This window comes from Talpa europaea (genome assembly GCF_964194135.1).
Source record: "Talpa europaea genome assembly, chromosome: 9".
NCBI lineage: Eukaryota > Metazoa > Chordata > Mammalia > Eulipotyphla > Talpidae > Talpa > Talpa europaea.
Window position 1 is genome coordinate 53,875,052 of NC_140076.1, and position 27,350 is coordinate 53,902,401.

At 33.9% G+C, this 27,350-nt stretch overlaps 1 protein-coding gene across 3 annotated transcripts in view; it reads right to left on the reverse strand.

Annotated features, from left to right (window-relative positions):
• LRRC7 (leucine rich repeat containing 7) overlaps window positions 1-27,350 on the reverse strand; it is a gene marked incomplete at both ends in the record, with an annotated part of 319,842 nt that overhangs the window by 167,580 nt on the left and 124,912 nt on the right. The window lies entirely within an intron of this gene.

A 27,350-nucleotide genomic window follows, 5' to 3' on the forward strand; every position in this document is an offset into this window, starting at 1 on the left:
TGACAATTGGACCTATTTATACCAAAGCATTTCACTGAAACTTAATGAGTCCAAAGGTAAACCTGGTATTTCTATTTAGTGACTATCCTCTCTCTCTCAAACTATTTTCTCTATTTGTTTACAGTACTATAATGTATCAAGTCTTCCAAACCAGCATCCAGTGGATTGCTCTCATTTCTCTTTTCCTTTTGCTTTATTATTTAAATTCAATTACTTATTGAACTGTTTTGACTCTATTATCTAACCATATCTGGTATCTTTCATCTCCATTGCACTGTCATTGATTTAAACTGGTCCATATGCTCTCTAGGCTATGGAAGTGGTTTCTAAGTGTACCTCTTTGTCTGCAGATTCAATTTCATCTCTCTCAAATTTGCTTCATAACTATTACCATAACTTGTTAAAGATGCAAGTTTGAGCATGCCATTTCTTAGACTGATGATCTTCAGATCAATGGATCATTCAAAACCATCTTTCAACCCCTTCTCATGATACTGTAATAGGTTTTTATATATACTATATAATCCAATCCTTCTAGCTTTTTCCTTTTGATATCAGTGATTCTTAAGGAGACATATTGTGACTAATATACTAATGCATCTGTGTGTCTGTCTCCATTCCCAGGACAGAAACTTGGAAGAATCTTGAAAACTAAAGATTGCTAAGTGGCCTAATTATCTATTTTGGCAAAAACCTTCACTGTAGGTTCAAAGAAGGAAGACTATTTAAAAAGAAAGGATATTAAAAAATAAAGAACTTGAAATAAAGTCAGATTCAGAATGGAAATAATTAATTTTTTTTATATTTCTAAATTCCTTTGGCTTAGAAATGTATGATAATTTCGTAAATTTCTCTGTATAGGGCCTTTAATAATTTTTTACACCAGTGTCCCAAGGACCTGAAAAAAAAATATGACATTTAGTACTCTTGTGAGTTTAAATAGATATAAACTTTTCAAGGTTTAGTAGATCCACAAATGTTGGAAAAACACTAACAATATTGCTAGAAATATTATTATTCACAGAATAACTCATTAAATCACAAGCAGTAATCAATCAAATCATCATTTCAAACATGAAAACTTAATGGAGCCTTGATGGTAAGCAATAATTACCAAAGGAACACTAATGCAGAATTGATAATCAGTGTTAACAAATTAATTCTGAAGCTAATTGAAAAGAAACACTGCTTTGAATAACATCACTATAAGAAATGGTTATTGTTATGATTTTTAAATTATGATTTTAAAGAACATTCATTATATGGCACACCTGGTAATATATAGGTTCTTACAGTAGGATTAAAGCAACAAGTTTAATGAACAGAAAATGATAAGTAACCCCTGGAATCAGAAGGCTATGTCTGAGAAGTCTGAATGACACCAGTTCCAAACCTCTAAAAGTTTATTAAATTTACTGTGGGAGGATGAAAGGTTGTATCTTTCAACAAGTTTGCATTTTGCTGTGTGTCACATGTTGCTGATTTCCCACATTCTCTCCAGTGCTATGCTCTATTTCCAGACCCTTCAGGTTTTCTAACTCTGGTACAACAACCCTGTCTCTACTGAAAATCACATCTCTCATAAAGAACCTCTTGATTTAGTGGAGAGAAAGTGAATGGGAAGGGGAGGAATGCACATCCACATTTTTTCATTTTAACCATTCTTTTCAGACCTCATTACATAAAAATGAAAAAAAAAAAAACACACCAAAACTCAGGGAACAAATCTCTCTTGTTCATTACAAGACTCATCCTCTTGGAGGATTCCATTCCAATATTCGAGTGTTAGAAATAATAGCAGACTTAAAGCAAAAGCCCCTGTTGAATTTATCTTGGATTTCATTCTTGTGCTATTAGAGAAACAAACATCTCAACAAATACAAATCAACTCATGATTAAAAGTTAAGTGACGTACATTTAGACATAGTTATTCCTTTCCAAACATTCCATCTACCACAAAATATTGTTTTTTTCTTTTCCATTTGACAATGGCAACTCAGAGCTATAGCTTTACTCATAATTACCAGTGAATCTGAATTTATCCTGGCCCCATGCTGATTTTCAAGTCACACTGTCAAGATACAACCAGTGGCCTAATTTCAGGTCAGGTTAGCGGTGCTTCATTTAGTAGCTCTGTTTCCCTACCATCTATATAAAAGGAATTGCCTTAAATGACTCACTTATTCTGATGATTTAATTCTTTGGTTGTTGAAATCTGGTGGCTATTTAGTGTTGATTCCTGAAAGTTCACTATGGCTCTATTCCATCAGCTACCTTTAGTTCTTTTTTTTTATTTATTTTTTATTTTTTTATTTTTTAAAGATTTATTTGTTTATTTATACAAGCACTGGGTACAGTCAGAAGCGCGGGAGGGTGAGAGAATTCACCAGAGCCAGAGTGGGGAGCAGAGCAGGCAGAAGGACCGAAGTACACTGCTGAGGGGAGCAGCGGGCGGCAGGAGAGGTCTGCGCGCCATGTGGGACCCTTGCCCGCTGCCCGGGAATCGAACCACAGAGACTGCAGGCAGCTTCGCAACCCAGCGCTCAAACGCTGTGCCACCTGGGAGGCCCTAGTTCTTCTTTTTTTTATAATTAGATTTTTTTGTAGCATAGTCCCTGAAACACTGAAAGTGTTTAATGAATGCTGGCTGAACACTGAATAGGTATTTTGCAAATGGTCAAACTTGACACCTCTACTAGGACAATAGCCAGTATGTATTTAACTATTAGGTTACCCTGTTCAGGTTAGGTTTTTTGAGACTAGGATGGAAATAGTACCCCACTGCCAGGATGTTCCTCAGTAGAATCGCTGGAATTACTTTATTTTTATACTTTCAGTTTATAGTCATTCTAATTCCATTTCAAGAACTAACTGCAGCAAGACTGTCTGGTTGCAAACCAATCCTGACAGTTTTTAAAGAAATAGCTTATCTTTGTGCCCTTATGTTCCTCCTTACTAAAAAAACCCAAAAAACTAGTCAATGTCCTTTGAACAGCAATGGCTGCCATATATTCATTAGCTATTTTCATTTATTAGTTTAAAAACTCAAGTTTCCTTAAAATATGACATTCCTTCATGATTCCATTTGTCCAGTGACAGTAGACTATAACACACTGAAGATTAGAGAATGTTAGTATTCTTTATTTTAAGCAGTGTTTTGTCATTGGTAGAAATCTTACAAACTGTCTTTCGGTGTGATAACATCATTGCCATGTAGCCTAATCTAACATTTCAAACACAGAGTTATGGATTGTTGAGATTTTCCTAATATCAACAAACATGGAATGAGCAATTTACTGCAGGCTGCCTGCCACATTGCTTAGAAGCTCCAAAATGGGATTTGCTGGATGTCTGGTCTGGAAAATACATTTTTAACACACACATTTTTTTTTTAAAGATTTATTTATTTATACAAGCATTGGGTACAGTCAGAAGGGCGGGAGGGTGAGAGAATTCACCAGAGCCAGAGTGGGGAACAGAACAGGCAGACTGACTGAAATACACTGCTGAGGGGAGAAGCGGGTAAGTCAGGAGAGGTCTGCGCCCCACGTGGGACCCTCGCTGGCTGCTGGGGATCGAACCGGCGCTGCAGAGGCTGTGAGCAGCTTCACAGCCCAGAGCTCAACCGCGGCACCACCAGGGGATACCCCAACACACATTCTTAATATATGTTCATGTCATCCTTGACTTTAATTTTTAATATTGTCAAGTGAATTCATCCATACAACCATCCTTCCATTTATTCTACATACTTGCTGCTCTAGGCTTTGGAGATAGGAATATGAAAGACATTCTGCCATAAAGGAAGTCACAATCCTTGAGGAAAACAAGCAAGTAGATAAAATCATTATAGCACAATAGAATAATTTTTTTTAAGATTTATTTATTTATGCATACAAGTACAGGCCAGAGGTGGTGGGCGGTGAGAGGATCCACCAGAGACAGAGTGTGGAACAGAACAGGCAGACTGACTGAAATACACTGCTGAGGGGAGAAGCGGGTGAGTAAGGAGAGGTCTGCTGTGCCATGTGGGTAGCTCCCTGGATGGGGATCGAACTCGTGCCACAGTGGCTGTGGTCAGCTTCATAGGTTGTGTCTTAACCCCTTGTACCACCAGGGAGGCTCCCCACAATAGAATAAATTTTTTGCTGAGAGCAAGAAAAGGAATGACTGAGTCAGTCTGAGTTGGTTCAGAAAAGGTTTTCTGAGCTTATCTCTTTTGAGTTATGAAGGATTAAGTGCATTAGTTAATTAGAGAGTAGGGAAGGGTGATCTAGGAAGAAGGAACAACATACAAAAGCTCAGAGAAAACAATGTACTTCAGAGTGACTGGGACATAGAATGTGAAGTGTGGGAAGAAATAAATGGTGAAGAGAAAAAAAGAGAGGGTGATGAAGGCTGGTCATAAAGAGCTATTATCTTAGGGAATGTAGGTACTTTTCATATAAGGTCATTGAATCTATTAAGTATTTAAGGTACAAAATAACATACTATTGCCATTTTAATTTTGGAAAAAACTGAGTGTAGGTGTGGTAAGAGTGGAGATAGGAATCAATGATTTTAATAGCTGAGGTATGAGATAATGATAACCTGAACTAAAGCAATGTTGATGGAGATTGACAAGGGAAAACTAATTGAAAGTAAATACTCATAGTTGTGCGTTAACATTTATTTGAGTAGGAGTTGTCTCTTTTTATTAAATATGAGCGCCATGAGTACAAGATATAATTTTTGTTTTTTTCCCTCAACATTGCATCTTGTATTCATAAACAGGATTTAACACACAAGTGCTTTAATACGTATTGAGAGAATTCTCTAATGAAAGAATTTTTTAAAGTACATTTATATTAAACACACACTATGAACCGGATAATACATTTAGGCAACGAGGGTACAATGATTAATACGTTAGGGGAAAGGAGACATTTTCAGAGAGAAATCTTAGAAAGGGGAGAGACAAGGAATAGAGTATTTGTAATGATCAAATTTATTAAACAATCTTAAAAGGATTATGGGGAAGTGCCCGGGGTGGGAGATCCTTTACTTTAAAGGATCATCAAAGACACTTTGGTCAAGTGACATCTGACTTAAGGTTTAGATATAAAAGAGAGCAACAGGGGGCCTCCCTGGTGGTGCAGGGGTTAAAGACAAGCTATCAAGCTATCACCAGCCATTGCAGCACAAGTTCAATTCCTGGCCAGGGAGCTAGCCCACATGGCACACCAGACCTCTCCTGCCTCGCCCACTGCTCCCCTCAGCAGTGTGTTTCAGTAGATCTTCCTGTTCTGCTCCCCACTCTCTCTGGTGAATCTTCTCATCCTCTGCACCTCTGACCTGTACCCCAATTCTTGTTTGCATAAATAAATAAATCTTAAAAAAAAAAAAAGAGAGAGAGGCAACCATGGATGGATCTGGGGGCAGAGAGATCCAGACAGAAGGAAATGAATAAGCAAATTAGACAGATTTGACAGAACTTGTTGACTGATTGGATGTGGGAGTAAGAAATAGGCCTACAATGATTCACAGGATCTAGAAAATGTTATTTCTATTATTTCTAAATGAGTCTGGGGATACTGGAAAAGGTACAGAGAGTGACATAAATGATGAGCTCAGTACTTGGATTGTGGACTTTAGAATACCTGTGATGAGCTGAAATATGTGGATAATAATTCACCTATAAGATATTTTCTTTCTAAGAACAGGAAGGATATGGGTCACAGCTCTAAACGATTATTACAACAGTATTGTCCAGGTGAACTCCTTGTCTCATGACATTTTCATTTGGCTGTTTTTGCTGAAAGTCTTTGTAATACCAACTGCTGTTCAAAGCCAGTTAACTCTCTTCTGATGTTTCAGAATCTTCTGTTAATGAGGTCATCCAAAGATAACATAACTGGTAGACTTTAAAAAGGCTATTTCCAAGCAAAAATCTGGAAATCTGGACCCGTCTACTGCATTTCTCACTATGATGCTCTGATTCTGTTTTAATTTCCAATTTACTTATAAAAATAGTTTCACTTCTGTATGCTAGACTCCTTCTTTTGGGTTTCATTCACTACTTTCATCCCACAAAATCACCTATAAGTCATTTATAAGAACTAATGACCAATTTTCCATGTTCAACCTAGTCTTGGGGGCTAGGTTCAGAGCTGCGAATAGCTGAGTAGTATACTGCAAATATGTTTTAATACTGTCTTGGGTCAAAGATATTTCCCTTTATGCCACAGATGAAAAGGCTGAAAATTATACTTCTTCTCTGAGGATACTTTGGTGGTTAATTTTAAAAGGTGTTATGCTGACTAATGACCATCCAAGGCAGAATGTGCTCGTTGCTTAAAGACAATCCAGAGACTACCCTGCTACATAAATATTTACACAGATATTGCAACTTCATAAATGAAATCTCATCTCAATAGAGAAGACTCAGCAACAGGGAATCTGACCTAATAAACCTGCCCTACTTGTCAGATAACTTTTGAAAAGTGCCAGTAAACTAGACTTTAGTAACTGATTTAATCAAGTGTGACAGGACTTCAGTGTCATGTGTCTCTGAAATGCAAGAATCACCTGTGTTTTCCAGCTTACAAACACACAATTGCTTGATAGAATGGCATAAAGCAAAGAGTCTCTGGTCTAGAATTAAGATTCCCAATTACTCTCACTATGGCTATAGGAGCTGGACACTTGCATGGACAGAAGGATCCTACCACTCTTTTAGTTTTATGGTGCCTGCTTAACACTTCATTCCTTAAACTTGACTTTCTACTTCCTTAGATCTACTTAGCTTTTATCAAACTTGTATGCTAGACTTTTCCTCAGTTTAGTTTCTTCTCCTAGATCTCTGTAAACTAGACTAATTACATTGTTTGTCATGTCCAACAGAACTTATAATGTAGATGGAATCTGTTACAATTTAGTAATACAATTTAAATAATTTTCTTATAAATTACTGTTGAATATGTGGTAGATTATAAGACAAAAATTCATAAATTGCTTATTGCAATGAAGGTAATTGAAGTAATTCAAGCAATCCCTTTCAACTTCTATTTGAAATTACTTTGTATACATAGCAATAAAATAACTCACAAATTTGTAAATAAGATTGTCATTTTTTTCAGAGAAGTGTTAATTTTTTTTAATTTCATTTACTTTTTGCCTCTTTTCTCCCTCTCCTCTCCATTATTTTCCACTTCTCACCTCAACTTTAGTCTCAAATCTCCTCTCCCTCAATAATAACTTGTACATGTCATCCTATAAAAGGGTTTATGATGTTTCTGTGCCATTATTTATTCAATCTTCACTCTATTAATTTTAAGTTTTCTTATTTTTTAGTATCTCCAAACAGTGCTCCAGTAAGCCTTGTTGAAATATAAGTAATATACCTGACAGCTGTTTTTGCATATTTAATACAAGAGTATAATTTCATTTTGTTTCAAATGGATCACCAATTGTACCAAAAACATTTATTAAATAATATTCTTTCTCTCAAATAAATTTGAAGATTGGATTATCCAATTGAAAACCTTTCAAGTCATAAGGGAAGATAAGTTAATCCAATATTTATCTTCATTAATAAGCAATATTGGGAGAAATAAGACACTGATATTAAGTCCTTGTATATAAGAAATGATATATATTTTCATTTCTTCAGATTTTGTGTGCCTTTCAATAAGAATTTTAGTTTTCTTTCGTAAGTATTATGTCTTTCTTGTTAAATTTATCTCTAAATATCACTTAGTTTTATTGCTATTTGGAAAGGAATATTTATTTCCATTTCTTTCATCAGGATTTTTTTTTCTAGAATGGAAAAAAGAAATCTATTGACATTCATGTGCTTATTTTATCTCTAGCCATCTTGCAAATGCCTGTATTCACTTTAGTAGTACATTAGGACTCAGATTTACTAAGTATACATAACTGTAATTATATGGTTAGCAAAGCATGTAACTGTTACTATCAGTTATTTCTCAGACTTAGAAATTAGATCTTTCTTTGAATCCCTAATCCACTCTAAGAATTGTACAATAATGGACAAGTTGTTCAACCTTCTTATTTTCCTTATCCATAAAATGGGGACTGATAATGGTACCTATATTACAGTGACACCAAGGGGAATAAACATATTGATAAAAATGAAGCAATTTACTACAGTGCCTTGCAGGCATAAGGCACTGTGTAATGATGGTTTCTATTATTACTACAGTAAATGAAGAATTCATGAGGCAAAAACCAATTTAAGTAGTAAGTGTAAATGTTAGAACAAGTAATGCTTCTTAGCAATTTTTAAATGGAGTTTAGATGTAGGATTTTAAATGGAAGTGTCCAACTCCTAAATCTAAGACAGCTTGGATGCTTCTGGGTATAAGAAATTCTCTAGGCAACATGGAACAAAAAATGATTCAAATAAAAATACTAGGACAATCAACTATTCAGCAAAATAGAATGCAACACAACAATGATGTACTTCACCTGTTTTTTAAAAATATATAAACAACAACTAAAAAAAAATTACCTTAATACAGAATTGAGGTAATAAGTTGACTGTAGTAGAAATGGGTAGCTTTAGTATAAATGTCTCTCACATCTCTTAGTTCAATTTTACTTTTAAATAAAGGAAGATTGATAGTTTCTTCAAATATTAACACATCTTTTTGAATATAATTAGTTGGAGGAGGTTCTCAAGGAAAAGTTTTGTTGATTTAAAAATAGGTCAAAATGAACATACTGTGTCTCTCAGTTTAAAGAATCTTTTTCTATGGCTTGATTTCTTATTCTTGTGTCAACTTTGCTAGCACTCAACAAAAGCACTGAATTTAGAGGAATGCAATAATGTTTACATTTGTAATAATTCATCTAAGGAAAGCTTCCTAAAATGATTAATTTGTACTTCTTAAAATCAAAATAATATTAGAATCTACAAAATCTAAAGCAACAGAAGAAAATAAAAGGGAATAAAATTTCTAGGCTCAATTTATAATAATGACCTTTAGTAATAAAAAAGAAAAGATAGTCTATTCAGATTAGAAATCTGTCAATAGCACATTGGAATTGGGGACCATAATTGATATAATAAATAATAGCTTTGACTGTACATGGTACACATATATGATAACTCTACTGTATAGGTATGTGATATTAAAACAACTACTGGATAATCTTTAATTTCAATCATACAATCACAATGCATGTAATTATTTCCTGCAAATTAAAAAGTATTTAAATTTATCTTCATCTAGTTGCTGGTAATTTCAAGAATCTCAATTGTAATACATTTATTAATGTGATCCTCTTGTACACAGATGGTACAAATGTTAGCAAAAACATTCAATATTATGGGTGATATACGAAGTAGTAGTTTTGGGTTTGGGTTGATCCAAGGAAAATTTGTGTGTGGTAGTAGTAGTAACAGCAGTAACAGTATTGGAGTTTATTTTTGTTTATGAATATTGACATTTCCTGATCATTACCTAGGGTTAAGGTTAAGAGTGCAGTTTATAGCCACAATAAACATTTCTTTAAACTTTACTTTTTCCAGTTCTTTATTGAAAGTTTGCTCTAGATTTCCTTAGTGCTGTTTTCTACTAAACACGTAATTGAAATATAAATACAATCTAATTTTAACCCTTTTTGTTTCTCAGAAATGGTGCCCTTTTATTATTTATTATTATTATTTTTTATTTTAACATTTATCATTTTTTACTTTTTTTTTTAGACAATATTTGCACCAGCTTCTGAAATTTACATACATTGAAGCAGGTTACCTTAGGCAGAGTTCTTAATTTTTTGTGTTCTGGGCACATTTTTTTCTCATACTATAAGTTGTGGTGGCATGCTTTGAATATATTTTAAAAAATCAAGGCAACTTTAAACAAGTCAGCAATAATTCAAAGCAATAGCTATGAGAAATAACAACATACCAGAGTATTTATGAAAATATCCATAATGTTAAATTATTCCTTATTCATCCCTACGTACTATTTGGTATTTGAGTAATACTGTTTACTCTCTTTATCTGAACTAGAACATATACAGAAAAAAGTTTATCATATGTCTGAATAAGCATGTCCTCTTCTTTTGGAACTGGCTTTAACTACATATGCTCTGACCTCTTATTTACAGAAGCTGTGCCCCTTTCCACCCAGTGCCATACTCCCCAGTCTGGGCAATGTTTTGCCTAACACTCACTGCCATAACAATAAGAATGCTCAGTTGTAGCAATAATAACCTTTATATGATATTTGGAAGTTGCAGTTGGTGAGTTTGTGAAGTGTTGGTGCTGCATGCCATAACATTGTGGTTAAGAATAACTTTTCTAAACTGGCCAGAAATAATTCTAATGGTCTTGAATTGATTTTTATATGATCTTCATGAACATTTGAGCAAGGGCACTGCTTAAGATAACAGCACCTTGAAAATTTCAATAAATCTTAGCCCTAGCATAAAATATGTTGTTATATTTACTATCAAATAAGTATGGAAATACTAGTTGAATACTTGAGCTTGAAAGTAGCATAAAATTATTAATATTAGCATAGCCAAATATTATCCACCATGTGAACAAAAAATAACATATGATAATAAATATAATATGAAATTTATAAAACTGTAAATAAACACATTTTTCATTAGTGACATTAATGATACATTAAGTCTACTCAAGCTATGATTAGAGTAAGTTTGGCAGATTTCAGTATAAGACTATGTATCCAGTGGTATTTGGTGTGTGGGATACAGTGGTACACATCTGATATTGCCTTATGGCAATTATGCTATATATTTCCTGCTAGACCTTATTGTTTTGAATTAAATTATGAACTGCAAAAAGTGTGACATTTATTTCTCCATATATTCAACAATTATTGTTTGTTCAATGCTGTACAAGGCAGAATACCAGGCATTAAGGAGGTTACTATGATAAATATGATAAAAGGACTCAAAGAACATTTCTTAGGAACTAGAGGTCAGATAACTCAGGAAATGCAAAATGGGCATTTGTGCTATGGCAATTTAGTGAAAATATCTTATGACATGGTTGAGTGGACCAAAGTGGATAATTCTAGTGTCAGTATTATGGCTTCCAGAGCTGTTATCTGGAGCCTGCTGTGTGACTGCCACTGTGAGTTACAACAGACAAAGTAGGAGCAGAACTGGTAAACTCTGAACTCAGAGTCTTTAAAATTTAAAACTCAAAGGGTCAAAGAGAAAAGAGAACATGAGATACACAGTATGACAACATTGATATAGCCTGCATGGGTGTCACTTCCTGCCCTCTGAATTTCTTTTTATCTTGAGCAAGGACTAGTGTAGTATTTGTGTCACAAGACAAGCTGCTCATAACTTCTTTTTTGTTCCTTCCTTTGTAAGCTTAAGCACCTCTTTTATTTATCATGTATCAACAATGCATGTATATTATGCCTAATATACTGGGTATAATATAGATACTATATTATCTATAATGCCTCTATACATGATACATAAGGGAGGCCGAAGTTCAGAAAGGCTAATCCCTTTATTGCAAGGCACATAGGTACTAAGGAGTGAGAGAATTGAGTTCAGGTCTGCCCAATCTGAAGCCCAAGCCCCCTCTACTCAGTCAAGATGTGTTTTATGCTCCTGATGCAGGCAGAGAACCATAGATCATTTTAGGAAAAAAAAATCACTACTAGAATTTTCAATTTTTTTTTTAAATAATGGCATATTTGGAAATTAACATCAAATTTTAGAAGTTATTTTTTGTTTCGCCATTAAATTGTTGGACTAGTGTATCTAGCAGCTGTTTTTTAAAGTGCCAATCATTTTTATTACATGTCTCCAAGGAGTAACTTCATCCTGTGGGAGATTATTAAAGATTTCTGGATTTACATTGCATAAGGACATCCCAAATATGATGATTAAAATACCCTATGATATACAAAAATTCATATTCCTGTTTCATCTTATTTGTCAGTAATACTAAAGGGAATAATTTTTGTCCTTTTCTGTTTAAAAATACAGATTAAAAAAAGTAACAGAAAACAGTAAAATTTTAGGAAAGCTAATTATCCTTGTTTCCATTATATCCAACAGTCTTAAAACTGGGCCAGAGTTAAAACAAACGATGTTGATTTACTTGTTTAATATTTATTTTATGGGTAGAATAGGAATAACAAACATTATCGGTGTATTTACTGGTATTTGTATCATCTAGCCAAAACCTTACAAATGGAATATCTGCCAGATTTTATAAGGAAGTAGATTTTACTTAGGAACTAAAATTGAACGCTAATCATTATATTTCATTTAAAATATATATGAAATATCACCTAATCTATTGAATGGCAAATGAACAAGAATTTCAGGTTTCTCATTGTTCTTATCCAAGAAAACAGCTATCCACTACCTCAAATCAACTGAGTTCATATTTCTCATCTACTTTCCCTACAACCTGCTGAGTTTCAATTCTGCTTCATCTTGGATTAGACTCATTTATCACATTTCATCCTATGACAGTCTGAATATTTATTTCAGATGCAAAAATTTCTATCAGGCATTATATGTAAAAGAAAAAGTGAAAGGTGCTAATTTCCTAAAGAGAACTTAAAACAAAATTCTACTAAAAAAACATGATTTATTTAATTATTTCAGATAGATCACAAATTAATGGTTCACAATACAGCAGTGGAACACACTATATATGTAAACTATTAATATTTTATTTTTTATTTTTTTAATGACAACAGATTTAAAGATTTTGTAAATGTTTGCAGGCAGGATGCATTTAATAAGCTATAGAAGCTTTTGTAAAATATGCCTATAATGTATTATAACTGCATTTTGGATATCCTGTACAAAGCATTTTAAATAGTTTGCTTCTCAAGCAACAACATTTGGCAATCTAGAAAAGGCCATATTGCATCAAAATACACTGTACCCTCATTATTTCATTCTTTAGAACACATTTCCATTTTACATAATGCCTTGGAAATTCATTCCATGTAAAAAGTACTATAATAAATTTTCTTATAAGGAAGCATAATCTAAGAATATACCTAGAGTTGACATTTTTTAAATTAAAATAGATAATATATTCAATTAACTAATCCAAGTAAAAAAGCCCATGTATACTAATAGTGTCAGTTTATGCCACATCTTCATAGTGCTGACAGTTTTTTAAAAATCAAGGAACACATAAAAACAAACCAAAACAAGCCTTTGAAATTTGACAGCAGAACTGAAGCTACCATAAAGGGGGGGGGTATCAGAGTAGGAGGGGGGCTCAGTGGACTATGGTGGAAGACTTTTGGTGCTCAGGTGGTAGACATGGTGTGAGAGCATATATTTGCAGATGTGTTGAGCTATACCCCTGTAACATATACAGTGTTGTAAATCAACTTTACTTCAATAAACATAATTAAAGAATTAAATAAAGATAGCAACACCAATTTGACATCTGTAGCTTACTTTCTCCAAGGTTGAAAGTTAGGTGGAATGGCTAAAAAGGATAGGAGTTAAATGAGAAGCTAATAAAAGGAATTATGCTTGAGTTACTAAATTTTTAGTAATCAAGAGCCAGCTGTGATAAACAAATTATTTAACGAGACAATAACACAGAGATAAACTCCTACTGATGGTCCTTAGAATCAATGAGATATTTACCAGGTGAAATGCTTGGCATTGTTCTAGGCACTAAAGGACTTCCTTCTATACCTTACTGCATGCCTTTATTCTGCAAATGTTCTTTAATAACCTTCCTTATGTCCCATGTTATTGCCAATATAAAAAGAAATAAGATACAGTTCTTCCATTTGAAAGTTAGCAGTCTTTGGGAAGACAGAGACAACAAATGCAATATAACGTGATAAATGCTGTAATAGGAGTGTACAAAGTACTATGACAACAAAGAGTAAGGAGCAATTATTTGTGTCTGAAGTGTAAGGAGCTACTTCATAGAGAAAGTGGCACTTGGATCTATTGTATATGAAAAAGGAGGAAGAAAAAATAAAGCATTTCTTCCTGTCCCTTTATAGCCTGAGTTACCCTCATCCCCTATCTTAGACTTTTCAGTCACAGACCCTCATCAGTCCCCTGGAACAGCCTAAGTTCTCCTTGGCCCTCTCTTCTGTCCTGCCTGGCAAAACTCACTCAACTATCTCATACTAAGTATGCAGTCAAGTAGCTGACATTCTGAAAACTGCTCAACTTTGCCGATGGATTTCTTTCAAACATATAATCTTAAATCTCAATAGGCAGTCAATAATAGCAGATCATTCTGTGACAATATTCTAGTATATTCAGTTTCCCACTCTTTAAGGGGATTACTCATACTTTTTATTATTTCCTCATATCTCCAACATGCCCTGCTCACTTTCAGGTTTCATAGAGAAAATCCAAGCAATTAGTTAAGAATCGTACAGTTCTACTTTCATACCACCAATAATGTATGTTAATATCAATTTTCTCTAGGATCTTTATGTTTTCATGTTAAATGAATCTTTGCTTCCATGGCCACCTTCTCTACGTGTATTCTGCATCTCATTCCTTTACCTCCTTAAGCATTTAGTCTTAACAATGATTTCACTTCTCTTCTGCATCATTAATTCCTTTGTTTCTATTGAATCATTTCCATCAGCTTGCAAATATGCTTTAACATCAACTACTTAAAAAAAGCTTTTCATGATACCATGTCCCAATCTAGTTACTGCAGCCCTTTCTCTGCTCCATTCTGCAATTAAACTCCTTGAAGGAATCATTTGTATTTGTAATCTCCTTTGTATTTGTAATCCCTATTTTCTCTTCAGCCACTCCAAAAAAGGCTGCACATAATGCATTAACGAAAGAGCTCTTATCAAGGCTCTTTTGGTGATCTATATCTTGCTAAGGCAATGTTCAGTTTTATTTTCCCATCTTACTTGACCTCTAAGAGACATTCGATATAATTGACTTCTCCCTTCTGCCTTTTTCTAGAAGGGAGAGGCACTTCTGTGCCTTCAGTGCACTTCTTGCATTTGGCTTCCTCTTAACTCTAGTTGCTTGCTCTGTGAATCTTTGGTAGCATGCATACTTAAACTATAATTTTAGTGTTCTAGTCTCAGTTCTGGGTCTTTATTTCTTCTTACTTTGTACTCTTTCTCTCGGTGACCTCAACCACTGCTTTAATTTTAAACATCATCTCTACAGAGATGACTCTTGAAAGTACATTTCTATCTTCCTGAACATATGATTTATGTATCTAATTGCTTACACTTGGTGTTTAAAGGGTATCTGAAACTTTACAGTGCCAGTATCAAACTTCAGATTCCTCTTATCTTTACAACTTGAAATTTTCTCTGGATCAAAAAATTATGCCACCATCCAACCTGTTAGTTAAAACCAATTTTGGGGAATGATCCCTGATTCTTATATTTTCCTCTTACCACAAATGTTATCAGTAAGGCTCTGTCTCCAAATATGTCCTAAAATTGACCACTGACCATCTCCATAGATACATTAGTCAAAGTCATCATCATTTCTTGTTATTACTATTGTGATCCTCTCTATAATGGTGTCCTTTTAATTTTGCCCACCTGAAACCCAGTCTTTGCAGGGCAGCCAGACTTGTATTTATAAAGTTTAGATTAAATAACACTTCTTGGGCTCTCTGGTGGTGCAAGGGGTTAAGACACATACTATAAAGCTATTCGCAGCCACTGTAGCAAGAGTTCGATCCCCAGCCAGGGAACTACCCACTTGGCGCGCAGCAGACCTCTCCGGACTTGCCCGCTGCTCCCCTCAGCAGTGTATTTCAGTCAGTCTACCTGTTCTGTTCCCCACTCTGTCTCTGGTGAATCCTCTCACCACCCCCACCTATGGCCTGTACCCCAGTTCTTGTATGCATAAATAAATAAATCTTTAAAAAAATAACACTTCTCTCTTGCTCAAATCCTCAAATAGTTTTAATTTATAATCAGAAATAATCATAATTTGTAAACATGGCTCACAGGGCACTTCATAACTTAACCCCACTTGCCTCTCCAACCACACCTTCTCACTCTCATCCAGCTTCATTAGACTTCTCACTCCTAAGATACATCAGAATTTCTCCCACCATGAGTGTTTTTTATTTTTATTTATTTTTTTATACAAGAACCAGGGTACAGGCCAGATGTGCAGGAGGGTGAGAGGATTCACCACAGAGCAGGGAACAGAACAGGCAGACTGACTGAAATACACTGCTGAGGGGAGCAGCAGGTGAGACAGGAGAGGTCTGCTCACCATGTGGGTTGCTCCGAGGCTGGCGGGGATTGAACCGGTACTGCAGAGGCTGCAGACCGCTTCACAGTGCTGCACTCAACCGCCTGCGCCACCAGGGAGGCCCCCACCATGAGTGTTTTTATACCAGTTATTATTTGTTGTTGTTTTTGCTTTTCCTTTAGAACTCTGTATCATTCTTATTATTCAAAAGCTAAATGCAGGGCCTCCCTGGTGGTACAAGGGGTTAAGCACCGCACTGTGAAGCTATCTGCAGCCTCTGATCCTCCTTCGGCCAGGGAGCTACCCATATGGTGCAGCAGGCCTCTCCTGTCTTGCCCGCTGCTCCCCTCAGCAGTGTATTTCAGTCCGTCTGCCTGTTCTGTTTCCCACTTGACCCTGCTGAATCCTCTCACTCTCCCAACCCCTGAACCTCTGGCCTGTACCCCAGTTGTCGTATGCATAAATAAATAAATCTTTAAAAAAAAAACACAAAAGCTAAATGCAAATGCGACTTTTTCAAGGTATTCCCTTTTGGCCTAGCCAAAAACCAAGGACAAGCCCCAAACCAACAACCAACCAAGCAACAACAAAACCCCAAATCCAAATAATTTCTGTCATTCTGTTTTCTTTACAGAAACTGCCTGTCTTACTCATTTATTTGTTTAAGACTTTATTGTCTGGCTCCTTTCATCAGACTTGAAAGTCACTGAAGAATAGAGAAACTGTCTCTATTGTTCATTGTCACATACTCTAGCACCTACAATAGTGTCTGACACATATTAAGGATACGCTCAATTCAAGTTTTTTTTTTTAACTGACTTGTTCATTATCTGAAGGGAGAACTTGTCATTAAGTATACAGACCTGGAAGCTATATTTAGGGAATTAAGTAGGGAAGTAGGGTGAGAGCAAAGGTAAGGGTGAGACTGCACATAGCCTTTGATGCCATGTTTAATGGTTTGGTTATCTTAATACAAGCAATGAAAAGCCAGAGATATTTAAACTTACATTTTCTTTTAGCCTTTAAGATGTTGCTTTTACAAAACTAAAGTATATATATAGATTTAAAATAAATATCCATTCAGTTTGCTGTAATAATTAAAGAGATACCTTTATAATGGACTATAGTGGGGGACTATGGGTACCTGGGTGGTGAGTGTGGTGTGAAGACAAGTATCTGAGGAGGTGTGATCTATGTTATAAAATATGCCCAGTGGTGTAAGACAATGTTACCTCAACAAATTCATAAAGAAATTCTATTTAGTGTACAAAATACATTTCCTTATTCTTTTGGATATTGCTTGAGACATTTAATCAAAGTAAAGGTTTTGCTTTTAAAAATAGGTTTAACTTGAATTTTTTCTACTGTTATCAGTGGAAAAAAATTTTTTTTAAATATTTTTCATTTTTTTGGAGATTTATTTATTTTATGTATACAAGAACTGGGGTATAGGCCAGAGGTTGGGGGGTGTGAGAGGATTCACCAGAGACAGAGTGGGGAACAGAACAAGCAGATTGACTGAAATACACTGCTGAAGGGAGTAGAGGGTGGATCAGGAGAGGTCTGCTGCGCCATGTGGGTAGTTCCCTGGCTGGGGATCGAGCTTGTGGTCCAGTGACTGCGGTTAGCCTTATAGGTTGTGTCTTAACCCCTTGCGCCACCAGGGAGGCCCATAATGGTATTTTAATATAATTAAACCACAAAGTAATTCATTTATCCAAGCTGTCACTGAACATTACTTAATAGAGAATGTGTTATTTGCAATTTTAACCAATTCTTGTAGCATGATATTATCTATGCCCTTATTTTATTTAGGACAGACATGAATCTCGGCATTGAATGCTCGATTTTGCAACATTTAAATCTGATGAATTTTATCAATAAAATTATGAAATTTACTTTACACTAAATATACTAAATACTACTACTACTACTAGTAAATATTACCAGAAGTTCTTTTAAATCAGTGAATGAAGTATAAGTACAGAGAATAAATTAATGGAAATACGATGTAGTTAGGTAAAGGGATTCTTTTGAGAGTAAACAGTGGGAAATTTAAACATAATGGAATAAGAAATTTGACAAGGAAGAATTCACACTTTTAAAGTCATAAAAGGAAAAGCTAAAATCTCATACTAGTATAAAGAAATATATTCATTCAAGGAAATTAATGTCACAGATTTAATATCTCAGGTGAATTTTTATTTTTAATGTTAACTGCCATAGATACTATTAAAAGCCACAGCAGTTTAGAAATGTTCCACTTGCATCTATTCAACAGAAAAACTAAGATTTTTAGACTGTATTTCGCACATTGAAAGACCTGAATTAACCTTAAATTGAGTAGACAGAATAGAGATACAAAGAAAGCAGAAAATCCATGGAGAGTTAGATACATTTAATCTGCTTTACTGTATCTTATTGAACCAACTATCAATATCAAAGTAGCTTGTAGCTTGTCATTGAGTCCTCTTTAGAAGTTATAAGCAAAACATAGGTGGCATGGAAATTTTTTAAAATGCTAGAATAAGACAAATCTGCTGAAGTTCAGTTTCTTTCCCCTTCACCTACCAAAATACTATAGAATGGGTCTGATGAAAATCAATTCACCAATACCTGTTGATTGTCAATTATTGCTGAGATTATTCTATTACAAAATCTGTAATTAGTAAGGAAAGGCATACTGCTCAGCAATTGCTTCCTTGACAGCTGGACTATGGAGTTGGAACTTCAAGTAACATATTCAAGATGACAAAAAAAAAATCATCCACAAAAAAAAGCTTACTAGATTTCTGAGTCAAACTATATAAATAGATGAAAATTCCTGTAAAATTTTCCCTTAAAAAGTCTCTAGCAGATTTTCTAAGCTATCATTCTTAATGCAGAATATGACTAATTTCACAGTGAAAGTGATGGGAAAATCAAGAGATGATTTGCAGTTTTTCAGGCAAAGAAGGGAAGGTTCCAAGAAATATGCTTGGAGATAAAAGGTACATTGTGTAATGGATGCATATTGGAGAAGTTTCATGGGATGGTGAGAATAACGGAAGTTGTAATGATGTTGGAAATGTTAAGTACAAATATGATCTTGACATATTTGTCTTCTGCAAATGATGAGCAGTCACTCTGTCTTTAAATCAGCATGTTTCACAGTATATTTTAGTAAAGACGATCTGACAACAGTCAGGATGAGGGACATAATTTGAGGAGGGACATAAGAAGAAGGAAGAATTATTAGAGAATTTTAGTAGGGCAGTGACACAAGGAAGAACAGAGTGCTCAGATGTTCCATAAATGGATGGCCAGTGATTTGGAGACAACAGGAGAAGAAAAGTGGATTGAGATTTCTAATTATCTGGGATTAGATGGAGGATGCTGTCATTAGGCAGCATATCATAAGCAACCTGGGGGTTCTGTTTGATTTGGTTTGGTTTTGCTATGGTGTGGTAGGTGGAAGAGATGAAGATTTCAGTGATGGTATGTGGTAAATACTCCATTTGAGATATGGCTAATTGAATATGGAGTTAAAGTTTAGGAAAAGATTTGCAATTCACCATAGAGGTAATATCTGAGGTCATAGGAATAGCTTTACTAACTTTTCATTGGATCTTTGTGTATTTTTCTGGACCAAGACTCTGAGACTAAGTTCAATACTAGTGTGATGTTCAGAACATATCTTTAGTAAAGACATGACATTTATCCAAAAGGGGAAAGCAATCATCCACATTAAATATTTGAATTTACAAATTTGCAGTGAATGGATTTATACAAGTACAATCATAAGTCACAAATAGCTGATATAATTCTGTTGATGCTTGTTGGGTGTTTTTATTTTTTTATCTTTTAGTATCTGAGTTTAAAATTTATTCAGAGATTACCAATTAAAAATTCTTTAAAATTGATAAATAGGTATTTATAGTTTTTGTATACTTTGCTGAGGATGAGAGACAATCATTTATATAAGAAATCTCATACAGTGCTGCTTGAACAATAAGAAAGGTATACTAGCTTCACACATTTTTTGTAAAGAAAATATTAAAAGAACTATCTTTATAAGAATGGGTTTTTTTCTGAGAGAGAATGAAAAATATATAACCCATGGTTATGTGTCTTACACACATATCTAAATGCTAGGATATATGACTTTTGTATAAAATTCTTACTTGATTTTAAATGATAACATGATTAATTTTTATCAATGACTACCCAAAATATATTTCATAGTTCAAAGAAGGTAATGCCCCACCTAAAATTCTGTAAAATCACACTAAAGTTCACAGAAGTTAAATAATTGATAAACAAGCAGCCAGACCCTGAATGTAAATCCAGACGAGTCTGACTGCAAAGTATATATTCACTCAAATATATTCTGGCACTTCCCAGGTGAAATAGATCTAAGAACAACTAATTGTTCTGTGAGAGAATACGCCTTGACATTTTATGAAATGGGAACCACAGCACTTCCACCTCACTATTATATCAGGCAGTTTTCATCTTTTGGTAAAGTTAATCATCAGAGATGGATCAGAGTGGCTATTGATTTTAGTACCATGAAAAGAATGATTTTATATCATCTGAATCCATTGGCCTTTTTTTTTTTGTGCCCTCTTGCTAGTTCTTTGCTAGACTAGACACAAGTTTATGTGATGAATCATAATATTCTCAATCTTAATTTTATGTTGAAAGTATAAGGCTACAAAGAAATACAATTAGTTCACAAGACAGAGCCCCCCCCGCTTTCCTTTTGTGACTCTTTGGAAGCACATTTGATATTGTAGAAGGGACTCAATAATTACATTATTTCAGCCTTATAATTTATAGAATATTTTTAAATATTGTGTCGTGATTATCACTTTTCTTATTTGAGCTGAAATATAACACCAGGTGAGAAGAAAATAGTGAGTTCAAAGTACAATTCTTTAGAACCACAGGAAACTAGTATTATTACCATTTGTCAGTTAGCTTCTTACATTGTCACCTTTGATAAAGCTATCCCCTAATGGGATAGAACCATAGATTTAGGCAAACACTATGTTTTGTAAACTATGGTACACAGGTATGTGCACCATATATGATTATAAAAACACATTGTATCCAGTTATATATTATAGCCACAAAAACAGACTTAATAGAAACATCAGGAAGCTATTCTGTAAGTGGTGTCTGACTAGGGAAGTTTTTGTTGCAATTGCACTGAGGAACCTATTGATATATTTCATTGAAATGGCTGGTAAAATAATGCAAAATGAAATAAATTAATAGGACACTGAAATGAAATAGATAATACTTAGTCACCTTTCAGTTCAGAATGCATATTATTTTGTGAATTTTCTTCATTGTGTTGACAATGATAATGATAATAAAATATACAAGAGAGGTTTTTATAAAAAGAAAATATGACAGGTATATTATTTTTTGATATGTCTCCTATCAATTAATCTCATCTAAAAAGAACAAAGGAAATTATATGAAAACTAAGATGGTGTTATTTGGAAATTAATACTTTAGAGATATGAGTAATAATTATGACTATATAGAGCATTATCATTCAAAGTAGTAAAAACAAATTCACAATACATATGTTATTCATATGCATAGAATGCTTATCACTGATAAGCTCATTTTTATAAATATTTTAGTATATAAATGCAAATTTCCCTTGCCCTCCTCAGCTTAATTATTACAGAAATGAAGTTGATAATTTTGTGTTGACAGTGCTTTTAAAATAAATTAAAATAATCATATGATTACAAAAGAAACCTTCAAAGCACTGTACAAATGACCTTCTGAACCACTTGAGGGTAAATTGCAAACCTAGTGTCCTATCAGTATCAAATACTTAAGAGCGATACAAACAGGAACATACTCCTATGCAACAAAAGTACAATCGTCCAAATGAGGTCAGAAAAACTGACCCCATTCAAATTTTTCTGTAGTCCCAATAATACCTTTTACAGCAAAAGAACCAATTTAGAATCAATGCTTTTTTTAAAAGATAAAAGTAAAATAATAGAAATAAATGACCTTTCGCTCCTTGTTTACTGTTGAGCCCATCTGCTTCTCATTTGCTAATCAGCCCTTCCATAGAAGCAATGCTTTTAACTGTAATGCCTCTTTGGTCAATTTTCAGCCGAAATATCCCTCAGTCTGCTTCACTTTCTTGATCTAATATCTCTCACTAATTGTGTTTTAATGTAGTTCTACTTTAAAGCTGGATCTACAATTCAAGGAGAATCTTTTCTTTCTAGAGTATGTCCAAATGAGGTATAATGTGCCCTTCTGTGAGAATAAGTGTGTTTATATGATTCCTTAGGCATTTACAGAGATACTGCAGAGTTTCTGAATTGCTGTTGGCCATGAGAAATCACTTAATAAAAAAATACTGCATAAAGAATAAAACCATGTAACTTATATAATAATATGTACATGTCAATATATGTAAATCACATCACTATTTACTAGTTACTAAGAATACATGGTTTAGTAGTTTCAAAGTATCATTCATGTTTGTCTTGGGAAACTTTTCCTTAAATTATTCCTTTATTTTTTTCTATGGAGATCAAAAAAGTACACAGATGATAATGAAATATTCCTTTAAACGACCCAAAGGAAATTTTACTCAATAAAATAGCCTCTTTTGAGATTAGAAACAGCTGTATGATAAGAATTCCATTTGACAAATTTGGTCCTTTCATTTTGAGAGGGCACTTTTTTTGGAGCTCTTTCATAGTAGAGTAGTAGATATTTTGATGTGTCTTATTTTACATAAAAAGTCAGATCTTTTAGGTGAAAATAAAAGTGTGAAAACACAATGGACCATAGGCATTCTAGAAATAGATCCAATTGCAATTTTAAATTTAATACTTTTGTAGATTCCCATAACCTTTTTTTTTTTTAAGCTTCTCAGAAGGATCTGGAATTCAAATGAGGTGGTCACTGCTTCAAACTAATCTCTACTTTGAATCTCTTTTTTCTAACAATTAGCATTCCTTATCTACTCAGTTCATTCCTCTTTTCCATTTTGGATTTGTTTAACAGGCTTTACTCTATTTTCTGATATTGCCCGGGCAATTCAACAGTAACATGTTTGAAATATTCCTCTCAGTGTATTATAACAGCAGACTGAAATATCATAATTCATGTCTTCGGTGTCCAGAAGGGAGTGCAAATATAAACCTTAATGTTAGTCTATTCTTTTTCCTTTTCTTCATAGTACTTCATGTTTTCATAATTATCACACACATTTACATAAAATCATATTTCAGCTCAGGTTGTAAGAAGGTGAGTCATAGCTTTAATAAATGATTAATGGGCTATGGCATATTTGAACTTTAAGCTATTAGAGGAATTTTTCTTACAAATATGGAACAGTTTTATTTAAAGATAACTCATCATTATTACTAACCATGTATATGCTGCTATTTCCTTTCATGGAAATGCTCCCTAAATCTCATTTTTAAAAATTATCCTTATCTATTCATTTTTATCTTGGTATTTATTCTGTTTCTTGACTACATGTATAATATTTTAATGACAAATGAAAAGATATGTTTTATTACTTTTGAATTTTCTTTAGTTAATATATTAATTTACTTACTTGGAAAATACCTTGCTCCTTTGTCATGCCTTAGTTATTATGTGTAACTTGAGAACATCTGTGTGTAGGTGTATATATGTGGATTTAAAACTCAAGGCTTGACTATCAGTTACTGAGAATACACAATCATTTATCCTTGTCTGTCTCCATGATGCGTACCAAAAACTCTTTTGATTACAATATTTGGCATCCCATATAAATTTCAGATGGACAGATATAATCAAGTGACATACAATGTCCAGGTTATGTGTATTTTTCTTTGTGAATCAATAAACCAACATTCCAGTTCATTTATTGAGTGGTCCCTATGTCCAGACACTGCTTTAGGCACTGGAGATTCAGAAATGTCAAAACAGGAATAATAAACAAACAAACAAGCAATCCTATCATTAATAAAACTTTTGTTCTACTAAGATCCCCTCCAAGTAAACAGAATCAACATAATTCAGACAATCTTAAATGCTAGAAGAAAATCAAACAGAACAGTGAAATGGTATAAAAGAGACAATTTTTATGACGCGATCAAGGTAAACCTCTAAGGAAACAACATGTGAAAAAAGTATGAATCATAAGGAAGACCTAGCCTCAATTATTACATAAAACACTTATTACATATATTACATGTAATATGAACATCTGTTTAATAACTGTAAGAACTTATACCAAAACTTCTATTAGTTTATAACAGATACATTTTACTGAATGTTATATCATAATTCTTATACATTTTTACATTATGCACAGATCTAGATATGCAGATTTTAAGCAAAAAATGAAAAGAAGGAAAATCATGAAGGACTCACTATATATACCTGATGCCTAGTTTGTATCTCCGAGTTAATCATGTACTCTCTTTTCTTGGCATAATAATTATTATTTTTTTAAGATTTATTTTATTTATGCATACAAGAGCAGGGGTGTAGGCCAGAGGTGTGTAGGGGGAGTTATGTGTGAGAGGATTCACCACAGACAGAATGGGGAGAAGAACATGCTGAGGGGAGCAGCAGGCAAGACAGGAGAGGTCTGCAGGGCCATGTGGGTTAGCTTCCTGGCCAGGGATGGAACTCATGCTGTGTGGTTGCCAGACAGCTTCTTAGTGCTGAGACTTAACCCTTGCACCACCAGGGAGGCCTGGCATAATTATTATTGAACTAAAATTACTTTCCCTAAAATTACATTTCATTCTTTATTTTCATTGGAAATACAAAAGAAAAGTAAAGTAGAAAGCTCTCACATATTTCCCTGTTACAGGTCTGATTGGTGAACATGCAGTGAATTGGTAATGTGCAGCGAACATAGGTTTTATTTCATTCAAGACAAACTTCTTTCTGTAATTCTCATACAATAGACACTGAACTATATTCCATAGTCTCCATATTTTATGCATGTTCTTGCTTCTTTAGATTTTTGCCTAATAAAGTAGACTCAATAGATGAAAATACTTTAAAATATAAAAGCTGACTGAGCTATACAAGTTTTACGTGTATAACAATATACTATGGAAACTTATAAATTTCTTCACATCTTTATAGTGTTTTTATGCCAAAGATTGTTAATGCATATTAGTCAACTTATTTTAATATTGGGCTACAGTCTCAGTCTACAGACTAATCATGCACTAATCCTGCACCAATTGTTACACGTTAGTCTGAACTACTTACACAGCTATCTCATATAAAGTTCACATTATCAATCTATGGTCAAGCCTTAATTTATATTTGAAATTTATACTTAAAAATAACTTAAAAACCTGACAATTTATGTCCGATTTATTTTTATGTTTCACATCAAAGCCATTACTTGAGAGCAGAGGGGAAAGTGTTCTCCTCCAAACACTCAATATTTTTCCCTTGACCTAAATGTATCTGTTTAGATAAGGGGACAACTGTTTCTTCACCATGACTTGGTTTCCTCTTAACCGTTGTCACTCTACTTTAAATGTAGATATTTAAAGCATTGGAGTGCAACAGTGACACCAGCTGCATTTTTCAGGAGATTAATGCTTGAACATGTAACACTCTCTACCACATTCCCATCGAGAAGTGCCTTCCATTAGACCTATGCATAAAGGCTTGGGAAAGGTTACTCAAAAGTGTAGGGTGTTCAGAAACAGAGATATTTCCTCTTTCCCAAGTTTTCTACTTATACTCCACTTAAAGAGGAATGAGTAGATGTTTTATCTCTATGTATATACTTAAATAGAATCTGTATCATTATTTAAAATTTTATATTTCAGCCACAGAATTTCCAACATAATACATATAAATTGTTTTCAAATGTATTTTTCTGATATATTGATTAAAAATGCAATCTAAAGTCAGCCTGGTGAGCTCAGGAAAAGGATTCTAAAAGGCAAAAAATGCAATTAAATGTTGATTTAGCAGAGAAATGGTCTTCAAGTTCTGCTGATATGTTTTCAAAATTAATCACCATGTTCAATATTTATCTGTAATACTGCAGAAGGACAGTAGTAGCAACATAGTACTTTTCACATTTTAATTATGACATATCCAGTTCATATTGATTTAGTTCAGTTAAAAAAAATTCCCATCTAAATTTATTTTTAACATCACAAACAGCAAGTGTTGGTGAAGGTGTACAGTAAAAAGGAAACTTTCTACACAGTTGATGGGAATGTAGATTGGTCCAGCCCTATGGAAAAGAGTATGGAGATTTCTCAAAATATTAAAAATAGATCTGTCACATGTTCCAGCAATTCCACTTCTAGGAATCTATCTGAAGATTACAAAAACAGCATTCAAATAGATATATGTACTTTTTTCCTCATTATTAAAATGTTTATATATTTTATCTATTTTTTCCACAAATGGTAGTACATGAAATGCAAACGCATTGTTTAATGCTTTCTTTTAAAAATGATATATATTTGTTTCTTATTTTATTTTTAATTTTATTTTTTAATTAATTTTTAATTTAATTTTATTTTTTTACATTATTTTTCATTTTTGCACAATGTATGCATTTTCATCTTGGTTACATTCCCCATACAGTTCCCACCCCCCTTATTTTGACCCTAATCTCTTCTCCCCTTCCTCCCCCCCTACCCCCAGTGTGTCTCTGGTTTATAGTTGCTTGTTGATTTTTTATGTTCATCACAGCACTATATACAACAGCGAAACAATGCATACAACTGAAGTGCCCAATAACTGATGAGTAGATTAAGGAGATGTGGTACATATGCACAGCAGAGTACTTCTCAACTAAAAAAAAGGTGAAATCTTGTCATTTGTGAAACATGAATGGACTAAAGGGTATGATAATTGGCAAAATAAGTCAGGAGAAAGACAAATACCAAATTATTTCATTCATATGAGAATATAAAGAAACAAAACAAAGGGTCAGACACACCTAAACCAAAGCAAACCTTAGAAACAAAATTTCAGAATTGAGGCTACAGGGGGCTAGGAGGGATGGGGAGCAAAGGGGGAAGATAGCCCAGTAAATTATGGCAAAGGATTATTGGTACTTTTGTGGTGGATGTGGTAACATACTTTGAGGAGGTATGAACCTATACCTCTAACCC